Below are 16,814 nucleotides of genomic sequence, written 5' to 3'. Positions count from 1 at the left end.
AATAAAGGTTGCCATGGCAAAGATGATGTCATAATGGTTGCCATGGCAATGATGATGTCATAATAGGTTGCAATGGTGACGGTTATGTCATAATGGTTGCCATGGTGACAATGATGTCATAATAGGTTGCCATGGTGACCATGATGTCAGAATGGTTGCCATGGCGAAGATTATGTCAGAATGGTTATATGAGCACGGAACTATGGGATGGAGGATGTGTGATGGGTATATGGGCACGGGACTATGAGATGGAGGATATGTATGATGGAAATATTGGCACGGGACTATGGGATGGAGGATGTGTGACGGATATATGGGCACGGGACTATGGGATGGAGGATACGTATGATGGGTATATGGGCACAGGACTATGGGATGGAGGATACGTATGATGGGTATATGGGCACGGGACTATGGGATGGAGGATAATTACTATAATTTGCTATAACTAACCACAGTTAGTTACTATGCCCGGGCAACGTTGGGCTCTTCAGCTAGTCAAATATAAAATAAGCTTTAACGGTAGCATCAAATTAAAACCAAAAACAACAATTACCCACGTTTTCTCCTCCCTCCCATCATTGAAAATTGTAGGGATTGTAAGGGAAATAGTAGTAGGGGAGCTCATCCTCATGGCTTTGTATTTTCATACCGCAGATATAACTTATAGTGGAAAACTAGGAAAACTAAGATAACATTATTGGAGAAGCTGCCATCAAACAGCCTTTGTTGAAACCATCTTGCTAGGATTAATGAATGTAGTAAGATAAAAGTTCTATAAAACTCTACCAAATGTCAAAGAAATTGTTACACACCTGCCCTGAGTATCCTTCCCCTGGGTCCTCTGCCCTCTGTTGTGCTCCAAATTGAGTTTTTAAAGTTTCCCAGTGTCGGTCAATGACATTATCTGCCTAGACCAACTTAAAGGAAACCTATCATGTAAAATAATGATATTAACTTACAGATATGGGGTTAATCTGCAGGTTAATAGCGTTCTGACACCATGCGGTGCCAGCACTGAGAGCCCCTGGCAGCATTGGTCTTGTCATAAGGGTGGTGCCAGCACAGATTCAGTCACCACTCTGTGTATAGGGAGGGGCAACTGTAACCAGGCACCTGACACTGACTGACAGCTGTCCCTAATGGAGGGCCTGTTGTTAGTCAGTGCTAGGAGTGTGGTTGCAGCCTCCGCTCTGTATACACTGAAACCGTGCTGGCACCACCCCTATGACAGGAAGCTGAACGCTGTCAGGGGAATAAAGTTATTTTTTGTGTGGGCTCTGGGCAGTCTCAGCACACTATTAACCTGCATAATAACCCAAAATCTGCAGGTTAATAGCTATTTTACATGACAGACTACCTTTAAGGCCCATTAAGATACACATGTGTGTCTTAGAATTGAGACTCTACACTTGCATGCTTGGTGTACTCCCCCTTCTATTCATACTGTGCTTTAACTTAGCTCCATCCTTGCTGGTTTCCACTTCATCCGTTCTGATGTTCCTGAAACTGCAAAATGTGCAAAGTCATCGCTTCCCACGTGCCTTCCTGCTTGCTGCATCAACACCCATCAATGAACCTGAGACTTAGAGGATCACTTAGAGGATCAGCTTAACAAAAATCTTGAAATCTATTTTTCTTTTGAAGAGACACCTACACCCACTTCATCTTCATCAAAAAGGCCAGTTTTTCAACAGTTAAGATGTTGACAATATGGTGGTTATAGCTAATCAGGGCAGACAATGAGGTGGCTATACTTATAGTCGGACAGCGTGGCAAGTCTAGGCATTATTGACGAACACTGGTGGTTATAATTCATAAGGGTGGACAGTGTGGAGGAAATATTTTATAAGAGAGGACAGTGTGTGGGTCATATTTTTTAAAGTGAGGGTGCCACGACTCTGTTGCCGGGTGTCCCAGGACCAGGGGCTCCTTCCCTATCCCTCATGCTAGGGGTGCTCTAGCTTGCCCTGTTCCCCAGATTACTTCTGTTGGTGAAGATAACAAAAAATACCAAACATACAAATATACTCACACATATAACATCGAAATGCACTGGGGAGAGGAGGATGGTGTTAAACCAAAGTAGGAGAAGAAAGGGAATTACCACACACTGAAAACCTAACTACAGTCACAGATAAACCCACCAAAAGCAGTCTCCTATAATAATGAGCAACAACCTTCTGTCATGCAGCATAAGCACTCTGACAATGGGTGCTAGCCAGGGTCTAGTTTATATAGGAGATGGGAGTGGCTAATAGTGCACAGCTGATAGCCTAAATGCTCCAGCACAGCAGATTAACCCCTGCACTGCCAAAAGAAATTTACATAGTTTAATAAGAAGATGAAGTGATTCTAATCAGTGTAGGAGTAGGAGAAATCAGACGCTGCGGTCTTCTGGGTCCTCCCTTTTTTGTGTTCAATTTTTTTTGTGTTCAATTTTTGTGTGGCCACCCTTTTCTGAACTGGAGATTGCATATAAAGCTCCCCCAGGCTGGTGTTCTACTGGTTGGGCCCAGTCCTGTTGTCTGCCCTTATTCACAATGAGGTCAACATTGACACATGGTAAGGTTTTTACTATTAGACAGAGTAGGACTGTCCCGATCAGAGTTACCTTGTCGTGGTGGGATAGCTTTTATGCTATTTTTAATTAAAAACAGTATTACTAAAAACTCTGTTATTTAGAAGCACTTTTTGCTTTTTACTTATTTACAGAATGTAAGCCCGCAAGGGCAGGGTCCTCGCCCCTCTGTATCAGTCCGTCATTGTTAGTTTGTTTACTGTATGTGATATTTGTAACTTGTATGTAACCCCTTCTCATGTACAGCACCATGGAATCAATGGTGCTATATAAATAAATAATAATAATACAGCAGGTTTTTTGCTAATTTTTTCTCTTGTAGGTTTTATATGTTTTATGGCCAATGTGAACACGCGTTTATGTGCTGCATGTGTACCAACTTAAGTCAAGCTTAATTTTTGTGTTTAGTCTAGTGAACATAGTCTATTGTGCACCAAGGCAAAAGGTTCATTGGGTTATGCAGCTCTAAACCAAACACGTGGCGACACTAATGTTATTTATATTTCATTCATTATGTAATTTACTCACCAGTAGCGTAGCTACGGGGGGCAGAGGGGGCAGTCGCCCTGGGCCCCGTGCTCTGAGGGAGCCCACCCCGAGCTATGCTATTGTAACTGTATCTGTGTGTACATTGTGCTGATACAGCTACATTCTGCCACTGAGCAGGGAGAATCGATCTCCCTGCTCTGCCGCCCAGCCGCTATGGGGCCCCTGAGGAGGCTGAGGGGCCCGTTGCCTGTAGTGGCCCCCCGCCCATCATTGAAAGTGCAATACATTTGACCGCATTGATGAGAGAAGGAGCGTTACATTCCCTCTCCCATCATCTCCTTGTCAGCATCTGACGTCACCAATGATGTCACTACTTGGCGCCTGGGGACCGGAGATGTATGGGAGCTCAGAGCAGCAGAGGAAAAAGGAGGAAGAAGGGTGAGTATTTATTTATTTTTATAGAGGTGCATCATAATATAGAGGCCTGAGGGGGTGCATTATATTAGAGTCTGCCTTTGTGGGGGGCTGCATTATATTAGAGTTTGCCTATGGGGGGCTGCCTTATATTACAGTCTGCCTGGGAGTGCATTATATTACAGTCTGCCTATGGGGGGCTGCATTATATTAGAGTCTCCCGATGGGGGGCTGCCTTATAATAGAGTCTGCCTATGGGGGGGCTGCATTATACTATATGGAGGCCTATGGGGAATGCATTATACCATATATAGTCTGCCTATGGAGGCCTGCATTATACAATATAGAGTCTGCCTATGGGGAGTGCATTATACTATAGAGTCTGCCTATGGGGAATGCATTATACTATAGAGACCTATGGGGGGTACATTATACTGTATGGAGACCTATGGGGAGTGCATTATACTATATTGAGGACTATCTGGTGCATTATACTATATGGAGGCTATCTGGGGGTCCATCATACAGTGTGGAGATTACAGTGACGGAGCCATCACACAATGTTTGAGTTATCAAACAGTTTGGGGGATACTAAGGGGTCAGTATATATAAGGTGAGGGAGCATTATACTGTGTATAAAAGAGCATCATACTCTGCATAGGGGAGCTGTACAGGGGGAGACTCGGGACATTCTGAAATGTAAAGTGGGCACTTATATGGGAACTCAGGTAACTTGACTATCAAAGGGGCACACACAGGGCACTATAACTTTCTAGGGGACAAAATATGGGCACTATTTTCTAGGGCACTTGCACCCAGCATTACTGTATTCTAGAGGGTTGCTTTAGAATTTAAAGGGCACATAGTACCACACAGCAGATGCAGTAATAGGGACACATACGGCAGCAGCGGCTCAGTATTGGGGTATCAACAGGATGAGCAGTTTGTGCAGGTTGGGAATAGATGGTGAAGGTGCAGAAAATATGAGACATGAAATGTGTCTTTCTTGCAATCTCTGCAGCCGAATCCTGGCTGGAAGAAGTTGTCATGTCGGTCTGGGCCAGATGGAAAAGACGTGAAAAGTGAACGGTTTAATCAGAAAGAATGTCAGCGGAAAGTCATTATCTGTAACTGTGCTGTGATCTCTTATATGTTCTGTAGCACTGGTATTTACCAATCACCATATGGTGGTAATATCCATGTTGGTCTTTATATAGAGATTATTTTCAGTAACAGCGCAGTCATCTCCTACATTCACTATTGGGGTGCGTCACCGAGTTGTAATCAAGGTAACCTGGTTAGGGGCCCACTCAGAAGTTTCACCCCCCCAACCAAAACCTTTGCTACGCCTCTGTCTCACTGTCAGGATTCGGCTCTGCTTGTCGATTCTAGGGTTCATCACATGACAAATCATGTGAAATTTTCTTCTCTTCTTTCTTCTCTCAATGAAGCAGCATCTGAAGTTTTTCACTGAACATTGAAAGAAGCAGGAAGAGCAAGTAAATATGTAAGTATGCAAATCACATGTGAGAGGTCACATGACAGCTATTCAAATCGTTTAGGCTTTGTGAAAGAGGTGACACCAAAATTAATTTTTGCACCTGTTGCAGGAAAATCTCGATTCACATCTGTCATTGATAATGCTTTTATTTATATTACTGTCATACTGTCTCCTGATGTTATTTAAGTTTCCCCTCAGAAATTTTCAAATGAGAATAGGCTGCTTCACTCCACCAGCCAAGTACAAGAGGAGCTGAAATGACAGAGCTAATGAGCACCTATGAACTTAGTGAACGGGCTAAAACATATTGACATCTTATAGATATGTTTGAGAACATTATTGTTTAAGAATAAAGATCTTAGGTTAAAGAGAACCTGCCACCAGGTTTGGCCGATGTAAAATGTGGCCACTGCCTTTCAGGGCTTATCTAAAGCATTCTATAATGCTGTACATAAGCCCCCGTTCCGACCTGAAAGATAAGAAAAATAAGTTGTATTATACTCACCCGAGGGCAGTCTGGTCTGATAGGTATCACAACAGAACAGAAATGTAGGTCTCCATATAGTATAATGCACTCCCCATAGGCCTATATATAGTATAACACACTCCATATAGGCCTCCTTACAGTACAATGATCTCAACATAGGCCTCTATATAGTAGAATGAACTCCCCATAGGCCTCCATATAGTATAATGCACTCCCCATAGACCTCCATATGCTATAATTCACTCTCATAGGCTTCCATATAGTATAATGCACTCCCCATAGGCATCCATACAGCATAATTCACTCCCCATAGGCCTCAATATAGTATAATGAACTCCCCATAGGCCTTTATATAGTATAATGTACTCCACATAGGCCTCCACATAGTATAATGCACTTCCCATAGGCCTCCATGTAGTATAACACACTTCCCATAGGCCTTCATGTAGTATAATGCACTCCTCATAGGCCTCCATATAGTATAATGCACTCCCCATAGGCCCCCATATAGTATAATGCACTCCCCACAGGCCTCTATATAGTGTACCGCCTCTGTACCGTAGAATGCATTCTCCATAGGTCTCCATATAGTATAATGCACTCTCCATAGGCATCTCTACAGTATAACACACTCCCCATAGGCCTCTGTGCAGTATAATAATCTCAACATAGGCCTCTATACAGTAGAATACACTCCTCATAGGCCTCCATATAGTATAATGCACTCCCATAGGCTTCCATATAGTATAATGTACTCCCCATAGGCCTCCACATAGTATAATGCACTTCCCATAGGCCTCCATGTAGTATAACACACTTCCCATAGGCCTTCATGCAGTTTTTTTAAATTTGCATTCATTAACCTTCTGACTGAGCACTTCGCCGTTTAGCCACAGGTGTCTTAATTACAGCAGCACCACTACCCCTCCGCAGAGAGAGATTTTAGTCTAAGAGAGGACTCACATTAGGTTCCCATTCAGATGAAGACTTTATTCTAAGAGAGGAATGGCATTGTTGGGTCCTAGAAAAAAGAAACGCCTTACCGTGGCTTACAAGTACACCTGAATTGGCCAATTTATGTACTAAGCTTTCTCAGTTTTTCATACTTCTAGTGCAGTAATGCAATTCCATTTTCATATTTCATATTTGCATGCTATGGCGCTACAGAGTGCTGCCTTTTTGCTTGAGTCTATATAGTATAAATCACTACCCATAGGCCTCAATATAGTATAATGAACTCCCCATAGGCCTCTATATATTATAATGCACTCCCCATAGGCCTCCATATCAAATAATGCACTTGCCATAGGCCTCTTTATAGTATAATGCACTCCCCATAGGCCTCTATATAGTATAATGCTCTCCCCATACGTGTCTAAATAGTGTAACGCTTTCCTCATAGGCCTCTACATAGTATAATGCACTCCCCATAGGCCTCAATATAGTATAATGCTCATCCCATAGGCCTCCATACAATTTAATGCTCTCTCCATAGGCCTCTATACAGTATAATTCACTCCCCAAATGCCTTTATATAGTATAATGCACTCTCCATAGGCATCTATATAGTATGATGCACTCTCCCTAGGCCTCTACATAGTATAATGCACTCCCCATAGGCATCCATATAGTATAATGCACCTCCCCATAGGCCTTTGTATAGTATAATACAATCCCCATAGGTCTACATATACTATAATGAACTCCACATAGGCCTCCAAATAGTGTAACGCACTCCCCATAGGCCTCTATATAGTATAATGCACTCCCCATAGGCTTCAATATAGTATAATGCATTCCTCATAAGCCTCCATCCAATATAATGCACTGCATATAGTCCTCCAAATAGTATAATGCTTCCCCCATTTAAAAAAAATACAATACTCACCTCTCCTCCTCGTTCCTCCACTTCTCCATTCTCTCCAGCGAGCACCTACACATCTCAGCAGAGCAGACTCCATCTAGTGACGTCATTTTGCCCGTTTTCAGTGTCTGCGTCAGTGACGTCAGACGCAGAGGGTAATTGATGCATCCTGCTCACTCATCATCATTTCTTTCAACAGCATTGGAATCCATCCACCTATACAGTTGAACTTGTGATGATGATGACGGGTGGTGGTCTGATGCTGGGCCCCTCTCCTTGCCAGGCTCACAGGCGCCAGAGCAGCCACGTGGCAGTACAGGGAGATCATGCCTTCCTGCTCTGCAGCAGAGTATAACTGTATCGGTGCACATCGATACAGTTTACAGCAGCGTGGCTCCGGGTGGGCCCCTTAGAGCGCAGGGCCTCATCTGCCCACTTGGTAGGTACTCTACTGGGTGTCACACATTAAAGCACTGCTCCCATAAAAATGGACAGAGCGGGGTCACACATTACATACATTAGATACTGTGTATCTAATCTCATCTTGTGTGATACACTCGGCTAAGCTAAATATCTAATCCTATCATGTGATAAACTACACTACACCCTGTATCTAATCCCAGCGTGTCACTCTAAGCGTAGCTAATCGTGCACATTATGCACTACTGTTCAAAAGTTTAGGGTCACCTTATTTTTGAAAGAAAAGCACATTTTTTTTCCAATGAAGCTAACATTAAATGATTCAGAAATACATTCTATACATTGATAATGTGGTAAATTAGTAGTGGTAATTCTAGCTACAAACGTCTGGTTTGTAGTGCAACATCTTCATAAACTGCATGCAGAATTATTAGGCAAGTTGTTTTTTGGATCACATGATACTTTTTATACATGTTGTCCTACTCCAAGCTGTTCAGGCTTGAGAGCCAACTACAAATTAAGTAAATCATGTGATGTGCATCTCTGTAATGAGGGGGGGTGTTGTCTAATGACATCAAAACTCTATATAAGGTGTGGTTAATTATTAGGCAACTTCCTTTTCTTTGGCAAAATGGGTCAGAAGAGAGTTTTGACAGGCTCTGAAAAGTCCAATATTGTGAGATGTCTTGCAGAGGGATGCAGCAGTCTTGAAATTGCCAAACTTTTGAAGCGTGATCACCGAACAATCAAGCGTTTCATGGCAAATAGCCAACAGGGTCGCAAGAAGCGTGTTGGGCAAAAAAGGCGCAAAATAACTGCCCATGAATTGAGGAAAATCAAGCGTGAAGCTGTCAAGATGCCATTTGCCACCAGTTGTGCCATATTTCAGAGCTGCAACGTTACTGGAGTAACAAAAAGCACAAGGTGTGCGATACTCAGGGACATGGCCAAGGTAAGGAAGGCTGAAAAACGACCACCTTTGAACAAGAAACATAAGATAAAATGTCAAGACTGGGCCAAGAAATATCTTAAGACTGACTTTTCAAAGGTTTTAAGGACTGATGAAATGAGAGTGACTCTTGATGGGCCAGAGGCTGGATCAGTTACGGGCAGAGAGCTCCACTCCGACTCAGATGCCAGCAAGGTGGAGGTGGGGTACTGGTATGGGCTGGTATCATCAAAGATGAACTTGTGGGACCTTTTCGGGTTGAGGATGGAGTGATGCTCAACTCCCAGACCTACTGCCTGTTTCTGGAAGACAACTTCTTCAAGCAGTGGTGCAGGAAGAAGTTGGTATCGTTCAAGAAAAACATGATTTTTATGCAGGACAATGCTCCATCACATGCCTCCAACTACTCCACAGCGTGGCTGGCCAGTAAAGGTCTCAAAGAAGAAAGAAGAAAAATTAATGACATGGCCCCCTTGTTCACCTGATCTGAACCCCATAGAGAACCTGTGGTCCCTCATAAAATGTGAGATCTACAGGGAGGGAAAACAGTACACCTCTCGGAACAGTGTCTGGGAGGCTGTGGTGGCTGCTGCACGCAATGTTGATCGTAAACAGATCAAGCAACTGACAGAATCTATGGATGGAAGGTTGTTAGTGTCATCATAAAGAAAGGTGGTTATATTGGTCACTAATGTTTTGGGGTTTTGTTTTTGCATGTTAGAAATGTTTAGTTATAAATTTTGTGCAGTTATATTGGTTTACCTGGTGAAAATAAACAAGTGAGATGGGGATATATTTGGTTTTAATTAAGTTGCCTAATAATTCTGCACAGTAATAATTACCTGCACAAACAGATATCCTCCTAAGATAGCCAAATCTAAAAATAACCCACTCCAACTTCCAAAAATATTAAGCTTTGATATTTACGAGTCTTTTGGGTTGATTGAGAACATAGTTGTTGATCAATAATAAAAATAATCCTCTAAAATACAAATTGCCTAATAATTCTGTACGCAGTGTAGGTGTATACCTGTAGAGGCCCATTTCCAACAACCTTCACTCCAGTGTTCTTATGGTACTTTGTGTTTGCTAACTGTGTAAGAAGGCTAATGGATGGTTAGAATACCCTTGAAAACCCTTGTGCAAGTATGTCAGCACAGCTGAAAACAGTTTGACTGATTAGAGAAGATATAAAACTGTCCTTCCTTTGAGCTAGTTGAGAATCTGGAGCATTACATTTGTTGGTTCCATTAAACTTTCAAAATGGCCAGAAAAAAAGAACTTTCATGTGAAACTTGACAGTCTATTCTTGCTCTTAGAAATGAAGGCTATTCCGTGCAAGAAATTGAGAAATTGCCAAGAAACTGAAGATTTCCTACAACGGTGTGTACAACTCCCTTCAGAGGAGAGCACAAACAGGCTCTAACCAGAGTAGAAAGAGAAGTGGGAGACCCCGCTGCACAACAGAGCAACAAGACAATTACATTATGTCATGCTCACGCCCTGACTGGTGGGCATGAGCCAGGGGGTTTGTGAACCCACAAACCAGACTACCCTGGAAGGGGCGAGACTAGAGGTACCGTCACACTTAGCGACGCTGCAGCGATACCGACAACGATCCGGATCGCTGCAGCGTCGCTGTTTGGTCGCTGGAGAGCTGTCACACAGACCGCTCTCCAGCGACCAACGATGCCGGTAACCAGGGTAAACATCGGGTAACTAAGCGCAGGGCCGCGCTTAGTAACCCGATGTTTACCCTGGTTACCATCCTAAAAGTAAAAAAAACAAACAGTACATACTTACCTACAGCCGTCTGTCCTCCAGCGCTGTGCTCTGCACTCCTCCTGTACTGTCTGTGTGAGCACAGCGGCCGGAAAGCAGAGCGGTGACATCACCGCTCTGCTTTCCGGCTGACCGACGCTCACAGTCAGTGCAGGAGGAGAGCAGAGCACAGCGCTGGAGGACAGACAGCTGTAGGTAAGTATGTACTGTTTGTTTTTTTTACTTTTAGGATGGTAACCAGGGTAAACATCGGGTTACTAAGCGCGGCCCTTCGCTTAGTTACCCGATGTTTACTCTGGTTACCAGTGAAGACATCGCTGAATCGGTGTCACACACGCCGATTCAGCGATGTCTGCGGGGAGTCCAGCGACGAAATAAAGTTCTGGACTTTCTTCCCAGACCAGCGACATCACAGCAGGGGCCTGATCCCTGCTGCCTGTCACACTGGACGATATCGCTAGCGAGGACGCTGCAACGTCACGGATCGCTAGCGATATCGTCTAGTGTGACGGTACCTTAGGACAGCTGCCTTGATATTCGCTGGAGCCTCTGATGGTGAGGTCAGGCTTGTGTGGCAGGCAGCTGCCAGGTGCTACTCCAGGGTGGTGTCTGGCTGTGGCTGCTGATCCCACTTGGGGAGATGGCACACTGTGACGCTGTAAGAATCTGGCTGCACTCGGATGTCACCCGAGTGCAGTCCGATTAGAGCATGTATATTCAAACGGAGAGTGGACCCACTAGACCGTGATGACGAACCCCTCTCGGACGAGCTGACCAGGTGGACCGCCCCCTATACAGGGAGAGTTAGGGGCAGGCCTGTGAGGGACTATCGCCACGGAAGCTGGAGGGTCGACTGAGAACAGATGGGAACACAGCAGGCACAAAGGGAAAGAGGGAACAGAAAGGAAATACTGAGACAAGGGAGAAGATGGGAACGCTACTGAGGCACGGAGACTGGCAGGACAATATGGAGAGACCGAGGCTGACGGGAGCAAGGAAAAGATATAGGAGCCGGGCAGGTACTGCAGAGGAAAAGGAACTGAAGGAACAAGACAGGAACACAGGAAACAGGCAGGCACTGCAGAGGGCGGAGGAGACCCAAAGTCAGAGAGCTAGGAACGCTCAGAGACCACAGGTGGCCAGAAGCACTTGTAAACACAAATGAACATCAGGCACAGAGAAGCAGCAGGAAGCAGTTTACATAGCAGCATGGGAGCTACTTCCGGGTTACAGTCCTCCAGGATGACAGAGAGGACAGGAAAGAGCGCCAACAGAGGAATCAGATGTGCGCACGCGCAGAGCTGAATGCGGCGCGCGCGCGCACCCGGCGAGCTGCAGTGGGAAGAGCCGGCGGCAGCAACAGCATGACAGTACCCCCACCTTTACGCCCCTCCTTTTTAAGACTAGAAAGAAAACGGGACAAAATACGAGGAGCCCGAATGTTCTCTCGAGGCTCCCAGGACCTCTCCTCAGGACCAAAACCCTTCCAGTCAACCAAAAACAAAGTTCTCCCTCTAAGTTTTTTCATGGCTAAGATGTCCCTAACCTCAAAGACATCATCCTCGGAAACAGGCGAAGGAGAACAAAGGTTAGAAGAATGAAACTGATTAAAAACTACAGGTTTAAGGAGAGACACATGAAAAGAATTAGAAATACGCAGAGAGGCAGGCAACTTAAGTTTGTAAGAAACGTCATTAATACGAGACAAAACTTCGAATGGACCGATATAGCGAGGACCCAGCTTATGTGAAGGGATTTTGAGACGGATAAATTTAGAAGAAACCCAAACCTTGTCCCCAGGATGGAATATAGGAGAATCAAGACGTCTTTTGTCCGCATGTCTCTTCATCCTAACTTGAGTCAACTCAAGGGCGGACTTGGTCTCCTGCCAGACCCTGGAGAACTCTCTAGACAGAAGATCAGCCGCTGGTACAGTAGAGACAGGAGGAACCGGAAGAGGAAGACCAGGATGTTGACCGTAGACGATAAAAAATGGAGATTTGTTAGTAGCTTCGCTGGGATGGTTATTGTAAGAAAACTCAGCCCATGGCAGTAAGTCAGACCAATCATTCTGATGAGAATTGGAGAAATGGCGGAGATAAGTTACCAAGGTCTGATTAGTACGTTCCACCTGGCCATTGGACTGTGGATGGTAGGCCGAAGAAAAATCAAGCGAAATGTTCATAGATCTGCAGAGGGATCTCCAGAAGCGGGCGGTGAATTGAACACCTCGGTCAGAAACAATATGTAAAGGAAGACCATGAAGACGAAAAATATGGTGAACAAAAATCTTTGCCAATTCGGGAGCAGAAGGTAAACCTGGGAGAGCGATGAAATGAGCCATCTTGGAGAAACGGTCCATGACCACGAAGATGACGGTGGAACCAGAAGAATGAGGCAGATCAGTGATGAAATCCATAGATAAATGTTGCCACGGAGAGGAAGGTACTGGCAAAGGATGTAGAAGCCCAGAAGGTAGTTGCCTGGGAATCTTATTCTTGGCACAGGAAGGACAAGAGGCGACAAAACTTTGGACATCCTTAGACAACGTTGGCCACCAGTAAAAACGAGAGATCAAACGAAAGGTTTTTTTGAAACCAACATGTCCAGCCAGTTTGGAGGCGTGACCCCAAAGTAAGACACGTCTCCTGTTCCCTTCAGCGACAAAGGTCTTACCCGGAGGCAACGAAGTAAGAGAGACTGGAGCAACTGTGATGACTCTGGCAGGATCAATGATGTGTGCAGGCTCGTCCTCCAAATCCACCACCTGGAATGACCTAGACAGAGCGTCGGCTTTGGAGTTTTTATTTCCTGGCAAAAAACGAAGTTCGAAGTCAAACCTGGCGAAAAACAAGGCCCACCTGGCCGGCCGAGGATTAAGTCTTTGCGCAGAACGAATATACACCAGATTCTTGTGATCGCTGTAGATTATAAAACGATGTAAAGCCCCTTCTAAGAGGTACCGCCACTCCTCTAATGCCAACTTGATTGCCAACAGTTCTTTATCACCGATGGAATAATTTTTTTCCGAGGAGGAGAAGATCTTTGAGAAAAAACCACAAGGCACAAGACGACCAGAAGAGGATTTCTGCGAGAGCACAGCTCCAGCTCCAATTGCAGAAGCATCTACTTCAAGGATGAAGGGTTTATTGGCCACTGGACGATGAAGAATAGGAGCTGAGGCAAAGGCTTGCTTGATGGACCGGAAAGCCTCTTCGGCCTCAGACGACCACAGATGAGGATTGGCACCCTTCCGAATCATGGAGGAGATTGGAGCTGAAAGAGAGGAAAAGTGAGGTATAAACTGCCGATAGTAGTTAGCAAATCCAAGAAATCGCTGAATTGCTTTCACTCCAAGAGGACGCGGCCAGTTGAGCACGGCAGAAACTTTTCCCGGATCCATACACAAACCAGCGTCGGAAATGATGAAACCCAAGAAGGGTAGAGATGACTGTTCGAAGACACATTTTTCCAGTTTTGCATACAGCCGATTCTCTCTCAAACGCTGAAGTACTTGCCGTACATCTCTTCTGTGAATAGACAGATCTGGAGAGAACACAAGGATATCGTCCAAGTACACTACAACACAGGTGTAAAGTAGATCCCGAAAAACATCATTTACGAACTCCTGGAAGACTGCGGGTGCATTGCATAAACCGAAGGGCATAACCAAATATTCATAATGACCATCTCTGGTATTAAACGCAGTCTTCCACTCGTCACCAGAACGGATACGGATCAAATTATAAGCTCCTCTGAGATCCAATTTGGTAAAGATTCGTGCTCCACGCAGACGATCAAAGAGTTCTGGTATGAGAGGAAGTGGGTACTTGTTTTTGATCGTGATGGTGTTGAGACCCCGGTAGTCTATACATGGGCGAAGAGAACCGTCCTTCTTTTTAACGAAGAAGAACCCAGCTCCTGCAGGTGAGGAAGACTTTCGAATGAAGCCTCTGGCCAGATTCTCTTGAATATATTCGGACATGGCTTGCGTCTCGGTAGGAGACAATGGGTAAATACGACCCCTAGGTGGAGTAGAACCAGGAACAAGGTCTATCGGGCAGTCATAAGAACGGTGCGGCGGCAAAATCTCCGCTTCCCTCTTGTTAAAGACGTCCGAGAAAGCGCAATAGGCAGGAGGAATTCCCATGGATTCCGAAGCAGACCAAGAGGAGGACGCAGGCTTGACGGGAAGCAGGCACCTGTTCAGACAAGACTGTCCCCACCGTAGAACATCTCCAGTACGCCAGTCCAGCGTGGGTTCGTGATCTCTCAACCAAGGAAGACCCAAAAGGAAAGAATGAGACAAAGAAGGTAAAACATAAAAGGCCAGTTTCTCACGATTAAGTGCTCCAATCTGAAGTTCGACTTCCTCCGTAACCAAGTTGACGGTCTCCCGCAAAGGCTGACCATCGACAGAAGCTATTTGTCTAGGAGTCTCCAAGGGTCTAACAGGTATCCCAAGCCTGTTAACAACCTCGAGCTGAACAAAGTTCCCAGCCGCTCCTGAATCAACATAAGCCTCCAGAGAAAAGTGATGGGAACCTAAATGAAGAATAACAGACAAAACCAGAGGCGGAGAGGAATCATAACCACCTAGGAAGGCCTCTCTTACCTGTCCTAGGCGGATGCGTTTCCCGACTTCTGAGGACACGCGCGTAAGAGATGAGAGGCACTGCCGCAGTAAAAACAAAGACCTTGTGCGAGTCTCTCTTTGCGGCGTTGCTCAGAAGACTTAAGGCGATCGACCTGCATGGGTTCAGGAGAAGATGAAGAAGCCACCGGGGCTGCTTGAGAAAAGGAAGTCCCTCGAGCAACAGTGGTCTGGCGAAGAGGTCTCCTCTCTCTGGCAAGCTCACGAGTGCGCTCCTGAAAGCGCAGATCAATGCGTATGGCCAAGGAGATAAGATCATCCAAAGAGGTGGGAGTGTCCTGTCCCGCCAACTCATCCTTAATCCGTGAAGACAAACCACGCCAAAATGCTCCAACCAAAGCCTCATTATTCCACCCAAGGTCTGAGGACAGAATCCGGAAACGGATGGCGTACTGGGCTACTGAGAGAGTACCCTGGTAAAGGTTAAAGAGGGACTCAGTGGTAGAGACCAGACGACCAGGTTCATCAAAAACCTTACGGAAGGTATCCAGGAACGGATTGAGTTGGGAGACCAAAGGATCATCACGCTCCCAGAGGGGATTAACCCATGCCAAAGCCTCACCCTCCAAATGGGATACTATAAAAGCAACCTTAGCTCGGTCGGTAGGATAAAGTAGCGGAGACAATTCAAAATGCAACTGGCATTGATTAAGAAAGCCACGGCACGCTTTAGAATCCCCACCATACCGAGGAGGTCTAGCAAGTCGGGGAGAGGGTTGTGGCGCAGAGACAGGAGTGGAACCAGAGGCCACATTCTGGAGGGAGCGAAGCCGATCATTAATGGAGGCCATAAAATTCAAAATATGGGACCGAGTGTCCCGTTGTTGATCTAGCTCCTGCTGAAGGGCAACCAACTGCGGAGCAATACCAGGATCAGAAGGCTGTAAAGCCGCTAGGCGAGACTCCATATTCTTTAAAAATGACATGATCCTAGTCTGGTTTTCACGCAAAAAGAGTAACTCCTTTTGAGTGGCAGAGACTCCAGCGGGGTCCATGGCCTGATGTTACTGTGACGCTGTAAGAATCTGGCTGCACTCGGATGTCACCCGAGTGCAGTCCGATTAGAGCATGTATATTCAAACGGAGAGTGGACCCACTGGACCGTGATGACGAACCCCTCTCGGACGAGCTGACCAGGTGGACCGCCCCCTATACAGGGAGAGTTAGGGGCAGGCCCGTGAGGGACTATCGCCACGGAAGCTGGAGGGTCGACTGAGAACAGATGGGAACACAGCAGGCACAAAGGGAAAGAGGGAACAGAAAGGAAATACTGAGACAAGGGAGAAGATGGGAACGCTACTGAGGCACGGAGACTGGCAGGACAATATGGAGAGACCGAGGCTGACGGGAGCAAGGAAAAGATATAGGAGCCGGGCAGGTACTGCAGAGGAAAAGGAACTGAAGGAACAAGACAGGAACACAGGAAACAGGCAGGCACTGAAGAGGGCGGAGGAGACCCAAAGTCAGAGAGCTAGGAACGCTCAGAGACCACAGGTGGCCAGAAGCACTTGTAAACACAAATGAACATCAGGCACAGAGAAGCAGCAGGAAGCAGTTTACATAGCAGCATGGGAGCTACTTCCGGGTTACAGTCCCCCAGGATGACAGAGAGGACAGGAAAGAGCGCCAACAGAGGAATCAGATGTGCGCACGCGCAGAGCTGAATGCGGCGC

Source organism: Ranitomeya imitator, chromosome 1 (genome assembly GCF_032444005.1).
Source record: "Ranitomeya imitator isolate aRanImi1 chromosome 1, aRanImi1.pri, whole genome shotgun sequence".
Classification (NCBI taxonomy): Eukaryota; Metazoa; Chordata; class Amphibia; order Anura; family Dendrobatidae; genus Ranitomeya; species Ranitomeya imitator.
The sequence above is the reverse complement of the archived record's forward strand: the minus strand, read 5'-3'. Positions refer to the sequence as shown.